Raw genomic sequence first — 24,460 nt, forward strand, 5'->3', positions numbered from 1 at the left:
CTCAGCCCCAGAAGCCTCTTCCAGAAGTGACTGGAAGACAACGTGCCTCTCCTTTGTATGTTGTTTCTAGGAAAGAATTTTAAAAATGAATCCTACACACCTAAGGGACATGTTTTGATAAAGTAGTAAAAATTAAAAAAAAATAAACCAAGCCTTATTAAGATGACATTGCTAAGATACTCTATCTTGCTATCTAATCATGTTTCAAAAACACAGTGTTTTTGTAAAGTGTGGTCCCAGCAGGAGAACAATCCATGAACTTCGCATCAAAAGACAATTCTTTACATGACAGTGCTAAAAATGGGACTTCTTTTCACATTTTTAAAATATAGATCCCACCTGTTTTTCCCAAACTGGGGTTAGTGACTATTTGTCTGTCAAGGGGAGTGTAAATCATGTAGTCCTCCAAAATGAGGAGTCAGCTGAAAGATCAGAGGGTTCAGCCAGTGCCTGGGATCAATGGTAGTTGAATGAGTTTTAGGTTGCTTGCAAGGGATATAATCAATTGAGTTGAAATAAAATTCCATGAGAAACTTCTAGCATAATCAGACCATAGATTAAAGATTAATACAGAGTACTGTGATGGTATGAATAAACACCGCTTTACTATTTGGTAGTTTACGTTCAAGTAATTGACTGTAAATATAACAATGGTTGTGAGACAACACTTACCACTACTTCAATACTTTCTTTTTTTAAAATCATTTTATGTGGGGTTCATACAACTCTTATCACAATCTATATATACATCCATTGTGTCAAGCACATTAGTACAGTTGTTGCCATCATCATTCTCAAAACATTTTCTTTCTACTTGAGCCCTTGGTTACCAATACTTTCTATCAGACCAATAAATATTCTGACACCAATGTCAGATAATGATACTGCAAGAAAACTGTAACCCAATACTGATAATGGATATACACTAAAAATTCTTTAAAATATTTGGAACAGATTCAGACAACATATTAAAATGATTATATACCATGATGAATTGAAATTTGTCCCAGAGCATATTTTACATGGAAAATAAGCACTCTAATAAACCCACTGACAGAAAAGAGGGTCAACTCTGTCTAAGTAGGCACAGAAAACAAAATAGGAACATTTAAAAAGTCAAAGGCATTGGCTTCTACTCAAGTCCTCCCTCAATGCAAGTTAATAACCTGGCATTCTATGATTCCCATCTTCCCAGTAGGATTACTTAAATCAAAAAGGATGTATAAGCAAATGTGGTGAAGAAAGCTGGTGGTGCATGGCTATCAAAAGATATAGCGTCTGGAATCTTAAAGGCTTGAAGTTAGACAAGAGGCCATTTATCTGAGAAGCAACAAAGCCCACATGGAAGTAGCACACCAGCCTGTGTGATCACGAGGAGTTCATGGGATCAGGTATCAGGCATCAGAAGACCCCAAACAAACAATCATATCGATGGGAACAAAAGGTGTCCAATTGGAGACCCAAAGCCCATCTGTAGACAATTGGACATCCCCTCACAGAAGGGTCACAAGGAAAGGATGAGCCAGCCAGGGTGCAGTATAACACTGATAGAACACAGAACATTCCTTTAGTTCTTTAAAGCTTGCTCACCCCACTATCATGACCCCCATTTTACATTACAAATGTGGCTCAACCAGAGCATGTACACTGGTACAGATAAGAGCTCTCAACATAGCACATGGAATCCAGGAGAGATAAACCCCTCAGAACACTAATGGAAGTACTGATACTATGAAGGTAGGGGGAAGGTGGGGCCAGAAGGGTGAGAAAGGGGAACCAATTTCAAAGTTCATCGTATAACACCCCCCATGGGATGAAAAACAGAAAGTGGGTGAAAGAAAATAACAGATTGTGTAAAATATGAAAACAATAATAATTTAAAATTGATCAATGGATCACGAGCGTGGGAAGGTGGTGGAGGAAGGGGGAAAAGAAGAACTTATATCAAGGGCTCAAGTAGAAAGAAAATATTTTGAAAATGCTGATGGCAACATATGTACAAATGTGCTAGACACAATTGATATATGGATTATAATAAGAGCCCTCAGTAAAATAATTTATTTTAAAAAATTCAAAGGCTTTTCATGGAAAAAATACAACTGTAACATGAAGCAAGTATAGTTCAATGTGCTAATATATTCATTAAAAAACTCACCAGCAAATATCATTCACTCCTAGAGGAAATACCCTACCCCACTTAAGAAACAGGACAAACATACATTTCCATTTTAAATATCATATTAAAAATTCTATAGTATTTTCTAGATAGACCAATCATAAAAGGAATACTTTTTAAAAGAAAAGAGGCTTCCAAAGAGAAGAAATACTAATTCCTCTAATAATCATAAATTAATGATATTTTACATAACAAGATTCCAAATATACCATAAATACTACAGTTAATAAATATATTTAAAGTTGTAGGCTACATTTCAAAACACAATAACTTTTGGCTTTAAACTCTCTAACCATTAACTGCTAATCTCCAGCTCCCAAACCATTATCCCTTACACCTTAATATGCTGAGTATCCTACACGGCACAGCACCTGAGACACAGTGGGGGATGTGCGACTGAGCTGACCTCACCACACTGAGGCAAAACACGGGGCATGCAATGGAGAGATGGAGTAAGCAGAGCAAGGAGGTCCCAATGGAGTATAAAGGATGGACTTTGGGGCCAGGACATGGCACCCCATCAGACTTGTTTGGAAAACACTCCTAAAGGTCAACAAACAGACCTTGAACTAATAACAGGCTTCTTTTTTTGCTGTCTTTTTGTTTTGTTTTTTTCTTTTTTTCTCTTAAATTTTGTATGTCAGTGGTTTTTTTGTTTGGTAGATTGTTGATGTTTTTGCCGTAGATGCCATGTTTTTATGTACCACTTTGGTGCTGTCAAAGCCATTCACATTTTTATGCATATATTACTATATCTGCAGGTCCACCTAGATAAAATAGTATGGACAAACAATGTAAGAAGAAAATAATGGAACCAACTGTCCTGGAGGGACATGAGAGTGTGGGAGGTAGGGAAAGGGAGGAGGTGTTGGCCAACCCAGGGACAAGGGAACGACTGGTTCAAAACCAGTGGAGGGAGTGGATGGGAGGACTGGTAGGGAGTGACCAGGGGCAAGGTAACAGAGGAATTACTGAAGCCAGAATGAAGGCTGCACATGGTAGTGGGGCAGGAGCAAAACATAAGGAAATAGAAGGAAATAGAGGAAAGGAGGCAAAGGGCATACATATAAGCGTAAATACAGACATGTACATATGTAAATATATTTATGAATATGGGGGAAATAGACCTATTTGCATATATTTATAGGTTCAGTAGTAGGGTAGCAGGTGGACATTGGGCCTCCTTGCCTAGATTCCCTCAATACAAGAGCACCTTGCTCAGCTAAATGGTCATTTCATGATACCTACCTTCCCAACATGATTGCTGAAGACAGACACATGCATAAGCAAATGTGGTGAAGAAAGTTGATGGTGCCTGGCTATTAAAAGATATAGTGTCTGGGGTCTTAAAGGCTTGAAGACAAACAAGCGGCCATCTAGCTCAGAAGCAACAAAACCCACAGAGAAGAAGCACACAGCCTATGTGAACACGAGGTGTTGAAGGGATCAGGCAGCAGACACCAAGGAACAAAAACGACCATTGTGTGATCTCCTTCCCCACATAAATGCTGAAGACGAGTGTATACATAAGTAAGTGTGGTGAAGAAGGCTGATGGTGCCTGGCTATTGAGAGATATAGCATCTGGGGACTTAAAGGCTTGAAAGTAAACAATTGGCCATCTAGCCCAGAAGCAACAAAGCCCACATGGAAGCAGCACACCAACATGTGTGATCATGAAGGGCCTAGGGGATCAGGTTTCAAGTCATAAAGGCAGGGGAAAAATTAAAATCATGAATGAGGGGAGCGTGTAATGGGGACCCAATGCCCATCTGTAGACAACTGGGCATCCCTTACAGAGGGGTAGTAGGGAGGAGATGATTCACTCAGGGTTCAGTGTAGCAATAAGGAAGTACAGATGGGAACTGGAAACACAGGGGATCTAGGACAGATAAACCCCTCAAGACCAAGGGTGAGAGTGGTGATACCAGGAGGGAAGGTGGGCTAGAAAGGGGTAACCGATCTCAGAGATCTACTTGTAACCTCCTCTCTGGGGGATGGACAACAGGAAAGTGGGTGAAGGGAGACACCAGGCACTTTAAGATAAGATAAAAAATAATAACATAAATTATTAACAGTTTATGAGGGAGGGGGAGGGAAAAAAGGAAAATGAGCTGATTCCAGGAACCCAAGCGGAAGGCAAATTTTGAGAATGATGAGGGCAACGAATGTATAAGAGAGCTTTGCACAATTGATTTATGTATGGATTGTGATAAGAGTTGTATGAGCCCCAATAAAATTATTTAAATAAAAAAATATTTGGGTCCATGTCTCTTGGAAATTCCCGTGAGCTAAAATCTTAAGCTCACAAGACATACTACAAGTAGGAGCTCTATCTTCATCCCCAAGCTGGAAAGGGGTCAATTCCAGGGACACCCTGTGTGTCCAGTGACAGGAACTCCCACTCACAGCACACTGGGGCTCTCCACTTCTGAAGACCTAAGTCCTCGAAGAGTTACTCCTGATAACAACAGCAGGCCACACTCTCTCTGATGCTGGCCTGGAAATTAATACCTTTGAGTTCAACCCCAGGGATTTCCAGAGGCAAAATGCAATGTTCCTCCTTTGTAGGAAGCATCCGGCTGATCAAGGTGTTTACTAATTTAGTCCCCTGCGTCTCTGTGTCTCTGCAGACAAAAGCATTGCAAAATGACTTGTTATTTGTGACTTTGCTGCTAAAAGCATTGAGGGATAACTCAGTTATTTACGATCTCTTTGAGACTCTCTTGGATCTTGCATATCAGTGTGATTGTCTTTGAACCTAGTGCTTTTATTCTAAGGTTAAGAAACTGTGACTAGTTAAGTAACATTTGCATAGATAAGAGTTTAGGAATGTTTAAGTTCTTTGATGTTTGTTTTGTAACCAATTCCCTTGTTTAAGAAGAGTATAAAAACCAAGCTTCAAATATACATGAGACTCCATTCCATCAGAGTGGAGTTCTCCCGATCCCATACTTTGTATATATCTCTTTCTTTTCCTTTCATCCGCAAGCCTCATTTCGGACCCAGTTTGATGCAGAATAGCTGGTCTAATCTCCGAATTAATGGCGCCCAACGTGGGGCTTTGAAAACCGAGGATCCCGTGATGGACACCACTGAGAAGCAAGGTCGTGAAACTTTACAGAGAAAATTAAGGGTAAGTGGTGAAAAGTCGGGCGTAATAAATGATGGGACAGGTTTCTAGTAAATGTATGTAAATATGCTTCAAAATATGTTAAAAGCCAGAGGAACAAAAATAAACTACCAAAGATCAGAGAAGTTTTCAGATTTTGTGGTTAAGATATGTCCTTGGTTTGCTGAGGAAGGGACTGTAAATATTGTAACTTGGCAAAAAATAGGGCAACTGTTGAAAGATACTGCTAATGGATCTAGTAAGGTTCCCAGAGGCACGTTTAGTCTGTGGAATTTAGCTGGGCATGAGGGACTTCGTGGGGGAGAATAATTTGTTTGCATGCTCAAACAAAATTGAAAGAAAAGTTGCTGCTGAGCCTCCAGCTCCTCCCCCTCCACCACTGAAGCCATTGGAAAGTGAATCTGAGGCTTTTGAAAGCCAGGATGCGGAACCCCTTGATCCTGGCATGCCGAGCAGTCAGAGGACGAGTCGGAGCAGTTGGAGGACTAGTTAGTACATTGTTATTATGATGAAGACGTAGGAATTTTTGCCTTTTCTGAGAAGCTTCAACCTGAGACCCCTTGCAGGAGACTCTGGAGTCCTGCTGGGATGAAACAAAGGCCGTAGACTGGGAGCAAGAGTATGAGTCATTAGCAAGATAACAGGGAGTAAATTTTGGAATTCCAGGATGTTATCCAGTTAGAGGACAGAATGCTCAAGGACGGGCGAATGTTCCCCCCCATTTCATTCGAAATTATAAGATTTAAAAACTGCTTGTTCTCAATATGTTTCTGTGGCTCATTTTACTATGAAGTTAGTAGAAGCCACGATAGGAGAGAATGTGTTTTGGGCAGGAGACTAATAACAGCTGGCTCAAGCGTGTTTGTCCGGAAGAGATGACTTGTGAAAATCAATTTCTTGAGAGTTTTCAAAATACAGCAAATATAAGCTGTTTGTGTGAACAAAATGTGTGTGTGTGTGTGTGTGTGTGTAAGTATTACATACTCTTTCAGTTGTATGTGCAAAACGGGTTTTCTAAGTGTTTAGTTTAAGGGTAGAATCACTTTTGCTTGTGTTTATTACTGCTTAAAGTTGTCTTTTTTGAGTATTTAACAAATAATTATACCAATGAAACTACTCTCTCAAGGAAAATATTGCCATCATTTGTAGGATGTGTAACCTTCAAGTATGTGCTAATTTTTTATCCCTTTGTGTAATTAAAATCAGGAATTGTATTAAAAATTAAACAATTGGCTTTTAAAATGCAAAGTAGTGCTAAGACCTTTTAGAATAAAGAGCAAGTTGTCTGATTATATCAGATTATGCCGGGACATTAAACCTTTCTTTACTCAGGGCTTGCTATAGCAGTTGCTTTGCAAGGAAAATCAGTAAAGTAGGATTAATGATATTATGGAATTTATGGAAGCCCTGCAGCCTGGGCTCCCTTCCCCCTCTGCTATTCCAGCCAATACATATCAGATCATTTTAGATTTAAAAGATTGTTTTTATACCATTCCCTTGGATTCCAAAGAGTATAAAAGATTTGCTTTTAGTGTTCCTAGTGTTAATTTTAAAGAACGTATGGAGCATTATCAGTGGAGCGTCTTATGTCAGGGAATGTCTAATAGCGTCACCTTATGTCAAAAGTTTGTAACTGTAGCTATAAAGTCAGTAAGAACTTCTGAAACATCGGTGTATAAAATTCACTATATGGATGGCTTCACTATATTTGATGGCTCATAGGGACCAAAAGGTAGTTCTCTTTATTTTTGACTTATTACAAGAAGCATTAAAAAGGCTTTAGTTATAGCAGAAGAAAAAGTACAAGTTATTGAAACTTACAAGTATTTAGGACATATTTTACAGAAAGGTTTTGTGATACCTCAGAAGATAGAAATAAGAAAAGATCACTTACAAACTTTAAATGATTTTCAAAAATTATTATGAGATTTTAATTACCTTAGACCATATTTAAAAATAAGTACTGGAGAGCTTAAGCCTTTATTTGATGTTTTAAAAGGAGATCCTAATCCAAATTCGACTCGGAAGATTTACCCATTAGCAGAACAAACCTTAAATTTAGTAAATTTACGTATTCTAGAACAACAAATTATGTACATTAATTATGGTAAACCTTGGTACTTTTACATCTGGTGTGTTATGGCAGGAAGGACCATTATTGTAGGTATATTTAGCTTCTTCAAGAAAAAGAATTCTAAATCCTTATTTTAAAATAATAGCCGAATTCGTGATGAAAGATAGATCTGAGTCTGTTAAATATTTTGAAAAAGATCCTAATTCTATAGTCATACCTTATGACAGACCCAAAACTTCTTGGTTATGGGAAAGTTGTGATTTCATGGGAATTAGCATTTGCTGAGTTTTGTAGATTGGTGTACAATATTTATCCTCCAGATAAATTATTACAATTTGTTAAAAAACATTTATTTATTTTCCCCAGTATTTATAAAAATAAACCCTTACTTCATATCCTTACAATATTTACTGATGGTTCCTCCATTGGAACTGCAGCTATTTCTTATAAAGAATATACTATGTTTAAAAATTTTCCAGCTCAATCTGCACTTAGTTGAGCTACATGCAGTCAAAGCAGTTTTTCAATTACATCTTTGGCAGATGGATGTTACTCACATTCCTTCATTTGGTAAATCGGGTTATTTGCACGTTATGGTGGACACTTATTCTGGATTTATTGTGGCCACTCCTATGACTGGTGAAAAAACGTCTTTAGTTATTCAACACATGTTACGTTGTTTTGCTATAATTTGTGTACCTAAATGCTTAAAGACAGATAATGGATCTGCTTATATTAGTAAAGCATTTACTCAATTTTGTGTCACTTTTTGAATTAAACACATAACTGGAATCTCTTCTAATCCTCAAGGAACCTGCTAATGGGACTATTAAGCGACATTTAAAAAAAATGAAAAAGGGGGAGATATGCCCTTCCACTCCTTGCAATTTAATTAATCATACTTTATTTTAAAAAATTTAAATTTGGATATACACAGTCAGTCTGCTGCTGACTGCCTTTGGAAAAAGATTCCTAAACATAAAGACAAAGCATATGTAAAATGGAAAGATCTACTTAATGGAAAATAGCAAAAGCCAGCTCCCTCCTGATTTGGGGGTGAGGGCATGTTTGTGTTTTTCCCACAGGATGCTGATGGAGCAAGGTGACTGCCAGAGAAGTTGGTGCAGTTTGGAAACCATGCAGATGGTAATTTGCCTCCAAGTGCTTTGAGGACTTCACACAGTGAGCAGTATTCCGCTTAAGTTCCTGATCCACCACTCTTACATCCTGCTATCTGGGAGGTCTGGAAATCATAGTGTGGATTAATGACACCCTCCATCCCTGTACAAGGTGAAGGAAATGTAATCTCATCCACTCCGCAGTCTTTTTCTTCTTGTGGACTAGAGACTCAAAAGAATAATAAAACCATATTGTGGAGATCGTGTCCTCATGGACAAGCCCATACCATATAACATCACAAAAGAGAGATATATCATCGATTGGTCCAGCAAACAGGACAATACTCAAAAAAATACTGACGAATGGAAAATAGAGACTACTTTGGAAATGTGAAGCTTATGGACACTTCCTTCAGACTGTAACGAAATGTTAATCATCACGATCTATAGTACTATTCCCTGCCAAAAGTATATAAAAAAGGGGGGAGGGGAGAAAGATGTTGAAGGTCATTAAGACTCAGCCTTAAAACGGATGAAAATTCTCATGACTTGTGTCAGTATTTGCTGATTTCTTCTGTAATTTAAAGTTTTGAACAGGCTGTCAAGAACAAGAAAGTATGCAAGGTCTGGAAAAAGAGGTGTTTTAATTTTCTCAAGGATGTCTAACTTGGCAGAAGACAGAGTTGCTATGTGTATCAAATGTGCTTGCTTAACAATAAGATAATTAACCCTGGGTTGTTTCTGCATGAATATAAGGAATATGTTATTATTATTATTAATTTTTGGAAGTTTTTTGCATTTTACTACCTTGTCTGCAATATCTTCAAATCATGCTAGCATGAATTACAGCATAAGTTCATCTGAACAGCCTTGAGCTGAATCGAGTTCATGGAGTTACCCCCCTCTGCAAAGTCTGAAGGACTGGAAGTACAGACGCAGTCCTGCTTTGCTCATTTTTAATAATATAGAAGGGGGATATGTAGGAAGCATTTGGCTGATCAAGGTGTTTACTAATGGGTGACTATTTAGTTCCCTGCATCTCTGCAGACAAAAGCATTGTGAAATGACTGTTATTTGTGACTTTGCTGCTAAAAGCATTGAGGGATAACTCAGTTATTTATGATCTCTTTGAGGCTCTCTTGAATCTTGCATATCTGTGTGATTGTCTTTGAACCTAGTGCTTTTATTCTAAGGTTAAGAAACTGTGACTAGTTAAGTAACATTTGCATAGATAAGAGTTTAGGAATGTTTAAGTTCTTTGATGTTTATTTTGTAACCAATTCCCTTGTGTAAGAAGAGTATAAAAACCAAGCTTCAAATATACAGGAGACTCCATTCCATCAGAGTGGAGTTCTCCCGATCCCATACTTTGTATATATCTCTTTCTTTTCCTTTCATCCGCACGCCTCATTTCGGACCCAGCTTTATGCGGGATAGCTGGTCTAATCCCCACACTCCTTGAGCCTGTCTTACATATTTACTGGCTGAGAGTACCTGTCTTAAGATAGGTCCCCCTGCCCAGGTTCCAGGGTCTCTTACCTTTAGGACACAGAAAGCATCCAAGCATGGATGATCCACTGTCTTTCCACACAGCACAGCCTGATCTGAGATCGATATACCCCAATTTCAGCACCTTGAATTATCTGCCTCACCTGGGTCCTGAGAGCTGGGAAATAAAGCAGTTAAATCACAGTTACCTGTAACTCCTTCAGCATGATTAGTAAATCAACATAATGTAGCCATCCTTGGTTTAGTCCACCTGGAAGCAGATTAGACTCTAGGTAGATTGCTCTAAGTTGCTGCAGGGAGACATTGTTAGCTAACGCTTGGGAGCCCCAGCAGCATCTTTACACACACACACACACACACACACACACACACACACACACACACACACAGATTTTTCCCGCTTGAATTCTGACATATTTCCCACATGAAAAATGAGAGACATTCTCTAAAGGTATCATGACATGTGTATCCCACACATCTCCTGACAATTGTTTATCCATGTCTCCAGACAAATGTTTCCCACATGTCTCCTGAGTGATATTTACCACATATTTTCTGACAGATGTTTCATACATAGATGCTGACAGGTGTTTTTCCCAGATAAATTCTGAGATACATTTCTCACGTGAAGCATGACAGATGCTTTCTAAATAAATCACCACATGTATATCCCATATATATTCTGACAGGTGTTTTCCACATATCCCCAGACAGATCTTTCCCACATTTATACTGTGAGATGTTTTCCACATGTATTATGACACCATTTCCCCACATATCTCCTTCCATGTTTCCTACATGTATTCTGACCGATGTTTCCCATGTGTATTCTGACAGAATAGTCTCACATATCTTCCAAGAGATGTTTTGCACATGTCTCCTGACTGATATTTACTGCGTGTTTCCTGACAGATGTTTCCCAGATTAATTCCGAGAGATATTTCCCACATGAATCGTGGCAGATGATTTCTGTCGGTTTTGCCACATGTGTGTGCCTCATATATCCTGGCATTTTTTTCCACATATCTGCTCAAAGGTGTTTTCCACATATTTCCTGACATATTTTTCACATGTATCCTGACAGATGCTCCCCACGTTTCTTCACAGAGATTTCCTAAATATTTCCAGACATATGTTTCCCACATATCTCCTGACTGATATATACCACATATATCCTGAGAGATAGTTCCTCCATGTATACTGACTCATTTCCCACATAAATTTTGACATATTTGACATATATTTCCCACATCAATGATAACTGTTTCCCACATATCTCCTGTCATATGTTTCCCACAGTTCTCCTGACTGATGTCTATATGTTTTCTGCATCTGTACTGAGTCAGTATTCTAACATGAATTTGGAGAGATACTTTCCACATGAAACATGACAGATGCTTTGTAAAGGTATGGTGACATGTGTATTCCACATATCTCCTGACAGGGGTTTCCCACATATCTTCTGGCAAATGTTTCCCACATTTATCCTAAAAGATGTTTCCCACATGTATCCTGGCAGGATCTTCTCACATGTCTCCCGCTAGATATTTCCCACATCTCCTGACTAACATTTTACCCCATGATTCGACGGATGTTTCTCATATGTCTACTCACTGATATTTACCACGTGTCCTGACTGGTTTCCTTCTTGCATACTAACTGATGTTTCCCATATAAATTCTGGCGGATTTTTCCCACATAAAAAATGAAAGATGTTTCCTAAAGGTATTACACATGCATGTCTAACATATCTCCTGACAGATGTGCTCCCAAGTCTCCTGAACCGATATTTCCCACATGTCTCCTGGCTGATATTTACCCCTTTTTCCTGACAGATGTTTCCTGTATGTATCCTAACAGATGTTTCCCACAGGAATTCCAATAGATATATCCCACAGGAAACATGGCAGGTGCTTTCTAAAATATTACATGTGTCCCACACATCCCTCGACAGGCATTTCCCACATATTTCCTGACAGACATTTCCCACATTTTTTCCTAACACGTTTCCCACACATTCCTGAGAGTTGTGGTATGTGTGGGAAATGTGTCCTGAAATATGTATTATCCTATGCATCCTGATAAACGTTTCCTACTTTTCTCCACACATTTTTCTCCCTACATTTCCTAGCTGGTCTCAGCAGTCTCAAGGGCAGAGTGTGACTTGGAGTGAGGTAAGGCATATACAGAGAGAGGTTCAGGCTGTTTAGAGGTGCAGCTTATGGTCCTATGTATGGGGATCTGGTTGGTTTGCAGAAAAGAGACAAACAGTTGTGCCTCTAGTTCTGTGCTACAGTTGGACTATCTTTGCAGAATTTGTCACTGTGATCCTACTTTGGATACAGAGATTGACTATAGGGGTGTCTTTAGGCACACACTGGTCAAGAAATACAGATTGACATGGAATCAGCTATACCTTGCAGGTCGGTGAGCCTGCACTGTCTGTCGTGGTCATGATCCAGCTACCTCTGAGGCCGCAAAGACTTTCAGGGTGGAACGTTGTGTTGTTCCCAGTCTGCACAGTCCCTGAGGGTTGTGGCGCTAACCCCTTTTGTTGACTGTACTGCCAGGGCCTGATGCAGAGTTGGAGGAATTTGTGGTGCCCACCACTCATGCATGTCCTCAAAGAGCTTGTCACAACTCCTCTGAATGGATACCATCTTCATAAATATGCATGCAATCTAGTGTTAGAAATTAAGTAAACAACTAAAACTCATTGAGGAAATAGGGAGGCATGTACAAACTCAAGCTTTTATTAAAAGATACTCATGCTAGTCCAGACATTCGACCTAGACTGGCAAGACTTGCAAGACATGGTGTCAGCTTCTGCCAGGTGTACATTTACACATTTCTGACTTGAGTTTTATAGATGATGAATTGTTTGCTTCTCTGTTATGGAGATGAAGTATTTGCATCATTAGAAATGAATAAAAAGTCAAGTATAACTCAATAATCCCTTTTCTGTCAACATCCATTATGAGCCTAGAAAAATCAATACAGCAAATTGTCATGGGTGTCTGATTCTGCGGCCCAGGCCTGGATCTGTAAATCATTCTGGGGCCATGTTCAGTGACAATGGATGATTTATTGACTATCTCTGTGCTTTAATGTGCCCTGTGATCAGGGAAAAATGCTAATACTTAGGTTGTCTTGAATATAAATCAACTACTATATGAACTATTCTAGTTGCTGATGCTAAGAATAACCATGCTTTTTCTCTCACGTACTGGGATTAAGTCTATCTCTATAGAAGTTGTTCAGCTGGGTTGTAAGTCCCTACATTTACACAAGACAGATGCTCTTCGAGTGTATGTTCTTGTCCTCAAGAGCTGCTCGAGTTGCAGAAGATAGACAAATATGCAGGGCGTTCTGGTTCTGGGCTGTTATCATTTTTTCTTGCTTTTGATGGATGTTTCCCACACCCTCCAGTCGGTGGGCCACCTTCCAGGTCGCAGGGCCCATCTTCCACCCTGTGTGGAACCTTGAAGAGTGGTTCCTGGCACTTCCCCTAATCATGCTGCACTGACATGCTGCTCCTCTTTGCTCCTCTGATATCCATGGCTGCTCCACATAAAGGTTCACTCTCTCAGAGGTGCGAATCAGCATCAGAAGAATGCTAGCTGTTAGAGTTGCCAATTTCTGTGAACACCCGCAAACAGCTTTCAGTTCCTGGTAAGTAATGGCTCTGCTCAGCCCAACCCCACACCCCATCCACACACACACTGCCTTGTTCTGGAAGAGCCTAGGATTCCTGTCCACCACCTACAGCCTTCAGGGCTGTTCTGACTCTGTCCCACCAACACTGCTCTCTTCTCTGGAATTAGTTTTATTTGGTTGTGTTTTTTTAAATTCTTTTTTGAAACAATATATACAAGCAGAAAAGTGCACATATATTTGAGTGTATTGCTCAATGTATTATCACTAACTGTACATAGAACCCATTCAGGTCCCCAACCATTCCTGACTCTGAACAACATAAATTTGCTTTTTTGTTCTCTTTCTGTACTTTGTAGAAATAGAATTTTAAAATAGATTAAGTAAACTTCATGTAGCTTTTACCAGATATGTAAAATAGGCACAGATTTTGAAAGATACAAAGATCATTGCTTACATGTATCAAACTCAGCTCTAAAAAAGGAAAAACAAAAAGGTTGTGATCGAGTATGAAAATAGGGTTGCATTGCAGATTGTCCTTTGTGTTGATTCAGTGGGGCTGGCCATTGCCCAAGTGCCCTGTCCGTCCTGGCTTTTGAATCTGCTCCTGCAGACCACCTGGGTCCCCAAAGCTTAGAAGTCCGACGGGCTTGGCTTTCTTCTAGAAGGCCTCAGACTGTGTGCTTGGCAGCAGCCCTCCTAAGGTTTTCCTTTCATGGAGAAGCCCAGACGGAGTCCCTCACACTCTTTAATGACCCAGGGGCCAGTCCTCACAGAGACTGGGTGGGTTCTGCATGTTTGTGAGACCAAGGGAGAAGCCCCAGCTCTACTCAAGCTTCAGAGCCTGAGCCTGAGCCCAACTGCCAGCCAGCATGACCCATAAACTTCTCCTGACCTATGAACTATTGGGGCAGGGTGAGCACAGCTGCAAAGTGCCCACCTCCAATGATTAGTGTCCTTCCATGGCTGGTCCCAGTCAGTGCCCTGCTGTGCCTAAGGCACCATTGAAGATAGACAACAAGGTGGAGGAGCAAGTCCATTCTATCAGAGGCAACTCTTCTGCAAACCCTATGAACTCAGGTAGACTGTACTGCTCCTACTTTAGAACATGTAATTACCATCTTGCCCCAGAATGACTTGCCTTAGCACCTGGGTTCATGTCCCTCATAGTCAGAGGGGGCATGCATAGTCGCAGTGTTCATGGAACCAGTGACTCCATGAGGGTTTCTCAGAGGGCATCCATCTTCGCAAGCTGGTAGAGGCCTCCCAAGATGACTGAGGTTTTGTCACAGGTAAGCTCTGTCTCAGTTCTCCACAGGGTCTACACAGCCTACACGTGTGAGCAAGTGGTCCCCAAACAACATAGTGTGAGTTGTCACTACTCTGACTTCACAGAGTAGACAAGTCATTGCTTTGTGGTCTTGTCAACCCACAGGGCACATCGGTTGTTCCTTGCCTGGTATATGGTGATTTCAGAGCAAGGTCTAGTGAAGTCCTGTGCCTGGGAGGGGCTGGGAAGGGACTCAGTGATAACAGAGCAGGCTGGTACCCACAAGTGAGAAAGCAGGCTTCCTTTTGCCCCTAGATCGCAGGAAATCAGGTATCATGAGGGAAATGGATGCGATGAAGAGCAAGAAGAGTCAGTTTTTGTAACATATATTTTCTGTTATCTCGTTGTTTAACTTCTGGGTTTCTTTTGTGTGTGAGGTGCTTAGAATCTCAATTTCTACCTTTGTTTTCAAGATTTACCCCCAAATCTCTTATATGATCCTAAACATCATTCTTCTGTATTCGCTTTGGGGTAATTCAGTGGGTGATTTTTTTGTGTGAATTCCATTGGTTGGGGTAATCTTCAGTTGATGGCTTTTGGTTATCTTGATTTTTTTTAAATTAAAAGATTATTTTATTGGGGGCTGTTACAGCTCTTATAATAATCTAACATCAATTGCATCAAGCATATTTGTACATGTTGCCAACATTATTTTCGAAGCATTTACTTTCTAGTTGAGCCCTTGCTATCAGCCCCTCTTTTTCCCTCCCTCCCCCTACCATATGACCCCTTGATAAATTATAAATTATTTTCTTATCCTACACTGGCCTCTGTCTCTCTTCTTCCTTGGTTTCTGTTGTTTGTCCCCTTGATATGTGGATTTGTGTGGTTATGTGTCAATCATTGCAATCGGTTTCCCTTTCCTCCCCTTTCCCCCACCTTCCCCCCTGTCCTCCTGGGATCGCTACTTACATTTCTGTTCCTGGATTCTGTGTCCTAAGCTCTTACCTGTAACTTTGCACATCCTCTGGTCTAGCCCACAGTGCAAGGAAGGACTGGGGTCATGATAGTGGGGAGGAAATCACAAGGAACCCGAGAACTAGTATGTTTCATGGGTGCTAAACTGCACCCTGCCTGCCCCATCCCTTTCTTGTGACCCTTCTGTGAAGGGATGTCCCACTGTCTGCACGCAGGTTTGGAGTCTCTGCTCTGACCCCCCTCATTCAACAATGTTTGTTTGTGATCTAAGCTTGAAGTTATCTTGATTTTTTTAAATGATTAATGCTTTTGGTTGTTGCTTGTTTGGCATAGTGCTCCAGTAGTGGATGATGTGCAGTGTTCTGGGTTGTGTAGAGGGAAATGGGTTGACTCTTTGGGTTAGAGGAGAAAGATCATATTGTGTGGAGATGATGAAGAACTGATAGGTTTGGGTGGATGGCAAGAATAGATTTGAAATGTTCAAATAGAGTACTTGAGCTATACAAAAAGTAAGGTTTATATGACAGTATTAATCACAAGTGGTTTTCTGGTTAGGAATGATTTTTGATAAATTGGAAAAGGGAATTTTAAGAGGTGTGCTAGTACTTGTTCATCTGTGTTAAAGTGTCTGACTGAGAATGGGGAGCGATTCTTGAGGTAGTGGTGTATGGAGGATATGAAAAGTATATCTTGTAATCTACCAGAATGATTTATCGACTCACTATATCATATATAGAGAGCCAAGCAGATCCATGTTACTGGGTTTACAACAAAGACTTCTTGTTTTGTTGACAATCTGTTTCCCTGTTTTAAAGGACTGTCATATGGAAAATAGTAAATATGAGAATTCTGTGCCCTGCCATGCTTTTCCTCCTTAATCAGGGGTCCCAGGGAGGAAATAGGCCATAGGAATGGAAGTGTGAATGTTGGGGGCCATGGGGGGGTTAATCAGGGGGAGGTCATGAGGTAAATCAACTAAGCTGACGACTGGAAACCACTGAGGTTGATTGCTATACTGCATTTCATGTTCTCTGGGGTCTGGGAGGCTTTTATGGTTTTTACAAAAATGATTTTTAAGTCAAAATAGTATTGAAGCACCCAGAGTTCATTTCAAGCATCTGATTTCCCAAGGCTCAGTTCCACCTACTTGTTAAATTCTGCTTGAAATTGGTCGAGTTCACTAGGAGTTTCTATATACAAGCCGTGTTTTCCCCTGAGTTGTAAGTATTAGAGAGCCATGTTGAGTGGAGAATTTCTTTAATAAAATAAGAATTTATATTTATTTTACACACGTCTCTTAACTAAGACACATAAACTTCTTAACCTGATACATTTTTTAATGAGAAAAAAATGATCATATGTCAGTAACCCACACACATACATATCAAAAAGTATACCAAGTGTTTGTTCATTAGTGTCAGGGGAAGTCAGCCCCTAACACATCATTACGGGTCCAGTAGGTGCAATTGTACAGAGATAATAAGTAAAGATCATAGTAAAGTTATAGAGAGCATGAGAGATAGAAGTGAAGTATTGAAGTAAATGGAGTCAGACAATAATTCATGGTAGCATGCTCATCTCAGCTCCTCTCGATGGTCCTCGTGGAGGGAGAGAGTCCTTTTTTAATGCTAGCCCAGGCTTCTTATATTCTCTGGGGACATGCAAGCCCCCTAATTTCAGATGAGTACATACATCACAGGGAGGGGTTATGCCATAGGTAATGAGAAGGGGTGGTCTAGGGTCATACATGCAATACATGTCACAGAGTCAGTTTGGCCTGTTCACTGACTCAGTTGATAGAGATCATTATAGGTAGGGTGAGAACGCATGGTCACAGGCCTCAAGGAGGAATAGTTTATTGTCCCCAGTAGCAGGGAGTCAGGCCTGCCATATAGTCTGGATGATTAACTGCCCTAGAGACCTACCCTGTAGTCTGGTGACTAACTGCCCTGGGGAGGATGTCTGTAAGTGTTTGACCTCTCCCCACAAGTCCCCCCTTTAACTCATATACAAAATTCAAAAGTCACATAGGCGACATGGTTATTTTCTATACATTAAAAGCTGTCAAGGCAAAACTTCATGATCCAATTAATATAGCCAAAAATTCAGGCTTAATAGAAATATTTTGAATCCATGCACTGGGGATAAATACCCCTTATGCCCAACTGGTATTGGAGGAAGGCATGCGAAGGGCTGGATGCCGTGGCGGGAAGAAGTAGAGCCAAATAGGAATGTCTGCTTCTATAGTTAAAGCTGCTGGCAACACAGCAACCAGTTATATGCTTGTAAGAGATAACCTCAGAGCAGCACCATAAGGAGAGTAAATTGAGGGACAATGCCATGAGAATGTGATTAGGACTTACCTATAACTCACAAGGGTGGAGGTCCCCCTCTACCACTAGAAACCTAGCCTTCCAGGCTCCTTTGCGAGACAATGAAGGATTTGTCCTTAAACACTCTCTTCCCGTTCTCTGATCTTCACGGTATTTGCCTTATGCTCAAACTTCAAAAGTGCCATAAAGGCCATATGATTCTCCTTCATATGCCTTGGCTTTCTATAGAAGCAACACGTGATAGCCAGGACAAAAATTGTGATAATGAGCAGCACTGTTAGGCTGAAACCCAGGCCATGAGAAATACCTTGAACCCAAGCACAGGGGTCCAATCCTTCCATGCCATTCACCAACTGCTTAATTATGTCAGAGCCAGGAGAAGGCTCAAGCCTGTCTTTGAATGTATAGAAAATATCTTTTTAAGCTGATCAACATCTAACGGAATGTTTCCCTTAAACCATTGCAAATGTTTCCTAATCAAATCCCAATCATGCAAAGTCTTATTATAAGGATAAGGGGTTATACAGAAGTCAGTTACATTCCAATCACATTTCAACATTAACTGATGTTGCAAGTCCATGATTTGATCTCCCAACCATTGGACAGTTTGCTGCAGCTCCGCTACTTCCCCCCCACCTCCCATTCATCATCCACCTTTGCCTGAGTGGCCCAGAGCGGATGTGAGTCCACGTGCCACTTCTGCACAAAATGTTCAGTTTTGGTGGACTCCTGTAGCCCTCCCCCAGTGACGGCAGCAGTGGTGGCAATGGCTATGAGTCCAATTATAGCTGCGACCAGCATTCCCACGAATTGGCGAGGTCTCCTCAGCATCTCCGACACCACTTGCATCAAGAAGGACGATTCCGGACTGCTCTCCCATCTGCACTTCATCTCCACCAGGATCCACACCCCCATTCTGCTCTTTAGGATGAGGATGCTGTCTTTTGAAAGGTTTACAAGCAGAGTGTGGTTGATGCAAGTGAACAGTTTACAATTGTGGCAAGTGGCACTGCGAGCACTTTCATTTCAAAATCTTGACCTTTCAGCAAATGTCTGCAGTAATAGTCCAGTCACTATTGTGTAAAAACTTCTGCTATGATAGAGTCCCACAGTTTCTCTTAGAAAGCATCAGCAATGGAAGAAATATCTCAATGATCAGTAATCGCCATTCTCAGGAATCTGCGAGGTCTTCTTGATGTTTTGGATAACTTCAGTAACAGGACAGGGTCTGGTCACACATCAGCTTCCCTGCTTTCTTCTGGGCCTTGCTGGCTGAAGAGAAATCCACCTATCTCCTTTGCCTGTGAAAATATAAACAAAATAGCCCCTCTCTTTGGCGTGTAATTAACCTGAAAAAGGAATTGTGATTAATATTGGGTGGCTTTTCCATCTCTTCCTTGTCCATCTTTCTCCAAACGTAGTTGCGTCCTTCTAAGGAGAGTCTAACAACTTTATTCTGTAAAAACATAAATGCATAGCCTTTTATCCAGGTGAATGGACCTGGATCCCAAACATGGTTTGCATCATCATCGGATTTCTTTGGATCAATTTTCTCTGTAGAAGTGAAAATGTGTTTATCTGACCTAATTTTGTTACAAGCTTTTAGTAAGGAGAAAATTTTTTTGGTTAAAATGTCTAAATGAACTTTGTCACACACAAGATTCCTCTTTTTCCCCGTCTGTTTTGACAGTGTAAATATTAAAGCATTGCTAGCAATCTCAGTTAACTTGCTAGCCTTTGACTCAGTATAAGGGCTAGTTATATAGCCTTCATTGATATTTAAACTTTCCCTCTCAGCTCTCAGAGAATTAAGGAGAACTTCTTATAATACTTTGAAAGACTGAAAAAATTCTTAATAAATTTGTTCAGCTGTTCTTTAATTTGCCAAGCAGACATTTTTTCTCCAAGTTTACCAATAAGGTTACAGGCTCAATTAAGCTGCTTTGTCCTTCAGGCTTCTTACACTGTATGATTTTACAACATTGCAATCGTCGCTCTTGGTTAACTTCACTCATTCCTTCCAAGCTGGATTTAGGGGAAGTTAATGGGAGGGTCTTAGGCCCTCCTGAATGCCCTAAAGCAATGACTCTGTATCCAAAGTTTAAAAACCTTTTCCCTTCAATTTCTAATTTCATGTGGGGGCGCTGGTGTTTCCCCACAACAGCATTCCAGAAGACACCTTGATTTAAAGGGTGGTCGAACTTCTCAAGTACTCTTTCCTGATAGACATACATTTTTACTCTAGGAATGCAAGGAAGCAAAAATTGGCTTAAACGATCTTCTTTTATAAACCATGATATATCACAATTCATCACTGCCTTAACTTTTTCATAATCTTGTTCAATAATTCCAGCAACAATCAGAACACCTTGAGAATTTACATTAGACTTTCCTAATAAACATCTCATAGTTCTTTTAGGTGGCGAACCCCAATAACCGCTCTTAATTTCTGATTCAATTACAGCTCTTGACTTTACTTCACAATTCTGATCAACTCCAGTATCAACTTTAATTTCTTGAATACTTAGGTTAAAACTTCCTGATAACAACTGTATTACTCTTTCAATAAGAGGCTCCTGTTCTTTAGAATCAGCAAACTGCTGTGAGGGCTTCTGAGCTTCCTCTTGGTTAATCAAGGTTACAGCAGCCAGAACAGGGGCTGAGTTTTTGCCTGTTTGACTAGTTTTGTTCTCTTGCGGTGAGACTGGGGGATGCCTGCAGTTTCTCTTTAAGATCTTTGCTCTGGCAGGCCGGCAACTTGCCTCCCATGCTTTGGTAGGTGGGATCTGTATCAAGCTCCTTCCTCTATGACCCTGTGCTCCATTCAAAGGGGCTCGGAGCACGCCCCGCTGTCCGGTTTTTGGCAGGGCCTTACCTCCAGGTAAATGTCCTCCATTGCTAAACTTTGAATGCCCACAGTCTTCCCAGTGACTACCTCTATCACAGCAGGGGCACAGTCCAGTTCCCTCGGACTCTTTCCCTGGGTCTTTTCCGCTGTGAATCGTCCTGTTCTTTTGTGATATCTTCCTGCAGTCTCTCTGGTAATGTCCCTCTGCACCACACGTAAAGCATCTCCCTTTGGGTCTGGCATAGCTTGCCAAAGCAGCAGCCATAAGGTTAGCTCTGTGCTCATCTGTCCTTACATCCTTGCAAAGCCTGATATAATCTAACAGTGTGCTCTGTTCTATGAAAGGACGTATGGCAGCCTGACATACGTATTTGAGTTCTTGAATGCTAATTTAAGAATTTAAGAATAAGATTATCCGCTGCCCCTTTGTCTGTTACATTCTTATGGACAGCATCCTGCAACCTGGATATAAAATCTTTGTAAGGCTCATCATTCCTTTGCTTGACTGTTGTGTAACTAGGCCGTCTGCTTCCTGATGGTATTAATCTCTCCCAGGCCTTAAGACAACTTCTCGAACTTGAGTAAAAATCTGCTTATCAAAGTTTAACTGTGCCTCAATTGTGATATAATTCTCATCTCCTAGCAGCTGATGAACTCCTATATCTATGCCCACTTCGGCATTTTTGCATGCTCGTGCGAGGGCTGCCTCATTCCATAGCATCTGATATTGCAAAGATTCTGAAGGGGAAAGACACACTTACGTCAAAGCTTTCCAGTCTGCTGGGATCGTTTTCCATATCTGCCATATTCTTGATCATACCAATTACAAATGGTGAATCTGGACCATAACTAGATACTGCTTGCTTGAGATATTTCAGTAGCTTAAAGGGAAAGGCAGTATGTCGCCTTTCTTGACTCCCTTTGAGGTGTTGCTCGTCAGACTCCCTGTCTATAATTCTAACAGGATAAGCTATTTGAATTCTAAGTCTGCTTCTTGAGCTATAGTCTTCTCCACCCGTGAGAGCAAAGGTGCTTTGCCTCTCACTTTCCCAGCCTCACTTGCTAGGTTAAATCTCTCTATTTGCATTCCTTTGGATCTAATCTCTTTCCTCCAGCACTGGCTTGCTTGATAGTATTGTGATTCCCTGCGTTATACTCTGGTGGGGCAGATGCTTCTACTCTGCTATCTCCTGATTCAAACTTCATTTTCCTAACTACACCTAAACTCTTTTCATCTGCCTGAAACTCATTCTGTCTGATTCTAAACTGATTTAAGTCTGCATAGCTTAGAGGTTTCTCACTACAATGCTGGTCTTCATCTTTTGCTCTCTCACCTTGCAGTGGCTCCCACACTGCTTTAATCTGCACCCACAGATCCCAGGTCTCCATGGGTATGTTCTGTCCTTCCCTGTGAGCTTTTCTTAAGTTAATGACTACCTTTTCCCAGATCTCCATATCGAAGGTTCCTGACTCCGGAAAAAAGGATTAAATTTCTTTACCAATTCAAGAAACTCTTTCATTCTCTTATTCTTTACCACTACATTGTTTCTTCAAGAGGTGGCAAAGAGTGATACCATACTCTGTATCCTTGCTCTTTGACTGACCCATATCTCACTCGGACTAAAACAAACTTAAAAACTAAACTAAAAAAAAAAAAACTAATAAAAAAGTCCCGATTCACCCTCACTGTCCGATGAGGCCATACAATTGTTACATGGGATATAACTCAAAAGAGGTCTTTTCCTACGGGGCCCCACATAATGGGCACCATTTGTCAAGGGAAGCCAGCCCCTAACACATCATTAAGGGTCCGGTAGGTGCAATTGTACAGCGATAATAAGTAAAGATCAGAGTAAAGTTATAGAGAGCATGAGAGATGGAAGCGAAGTATTGAAGTAAATGGAGTCAGACAACGATTCATGGTAGCATGTTCACCTCAGCTCCTCTCGATGGTCCACGTGGAGGGAGAGAGTCCTTTTTTAATGCTAGCCCAGGCTTCTTACATTCTCTGGGGACATGCAAGCCCCTAATTTCAGATGAGTACATACATCACAGGGAGGGGTTATGCCATAGGTAATACAGTAATGAGAAGGGGTGGTCTAGGGTCATACATGCAATACATGTCACAGAGTCAGTTTGGCCTGTTCACTGACTCAGTTGATAGAGATCATTATTGGTAGGGTGAGAACGCTTGGTCACAGGCCTCAAGGAGGAATAGTTTATTGTCCCCAGTAGCAGGGAGTCAGGCCTGCCATATAGTCTGGTTGATTAACTGCCCTAGAGACCTACCCTGTAGTCTGGTGACTAACTGCCCTGGGGAGGATATCTGTAAGTGTTTGACCTCTCCTCACACACTAGAACAGTAAAAAGACAAAATAAAGACCATTGCAATGTTGGGAATCTCCCTTACAAGAAAGATAGGTGATTTGTCTGTCAGGAGAAAGGATCCAAATATTTTACAGGTTTAGGATGGAGAAATTCCAATAGATGATGTGGTACCCCTCACTTTTACGAATATAATGCATGTATCCAAGAACTAAGTGGAAGTGATGATTTAAAAATTGGGGACAAGTTGAGGCCTAAGAAATTCAAAATAAAATAAAGCCAGGATCTTGAATGGAGCATCAAGACTCTCCTGATTGGATCAGAAACTTTGAGCCCCATTATACACTAAGGGACAATTACCACTGAAACATGGCCATATATAGATTACCCTAGTGCCAAGAACATAAAACTTACTTCAGATATGTTAGGATACTGAAATATACATGGCTGATTATCTCTGACTCAGGTTAACATGTTCAACTCTTATTCCCTAACAGCAGTAGTGTATTAGACATGATATCGGGAACTGTGGTTTATAGTAGGATTTACATCCATTGTATAGTGCATGAGCATAATTACTTCCTGAGGGAAAAAAACAAGACAGAAAAGTTCTTATGTGCCTGATTTCAGACCAGGCTGGCGGTGGTATCCTTGATGGACCACAGCACATTGAACTTTGTTCTATGTAAGCTGGCTATAGACAACTTCACCACCTCAATATGTATGAAGTTCCCTGTGCAGTGATTTACTAACTGAATTCCCTCTCCTGTATCACATAAAATACAAGTGGTTTGTGTTTTTCTAGAAAGAAGCCTCTGCTATTTTAGAAGGAACTACACTGAAATATCACTGATGGGAGCTCAGATTGCCACAGGCCCTTAAAAGCAAGCTGACACATCGTTATGTAATAAATACATGTACCACATGGCAGCCATATACCTCTTAAGGATTAATGCATGAAAAAGATTGTATGTTCAGAAAATAAGTGATATTGACTTTCTAATAACATCTTTATTGAAAATGTTAGAAAATAATGGATCAATC

The sequence above is a fragment of the Tenrec ecaudatus genome, chromosome 15 (assembly GCF_050624435.1).
Source record: "Tenrec ecaudatus isolate mTenEca1 chromosome 15, mTenEca1.hap1, whole genome shotgun sequence".
NCBI lineage: Eukaryota > Metazoa > Chordata > Mammalia > Afrosoricida > Tenrecidae > Tenrec > Tenrec ecaudatus.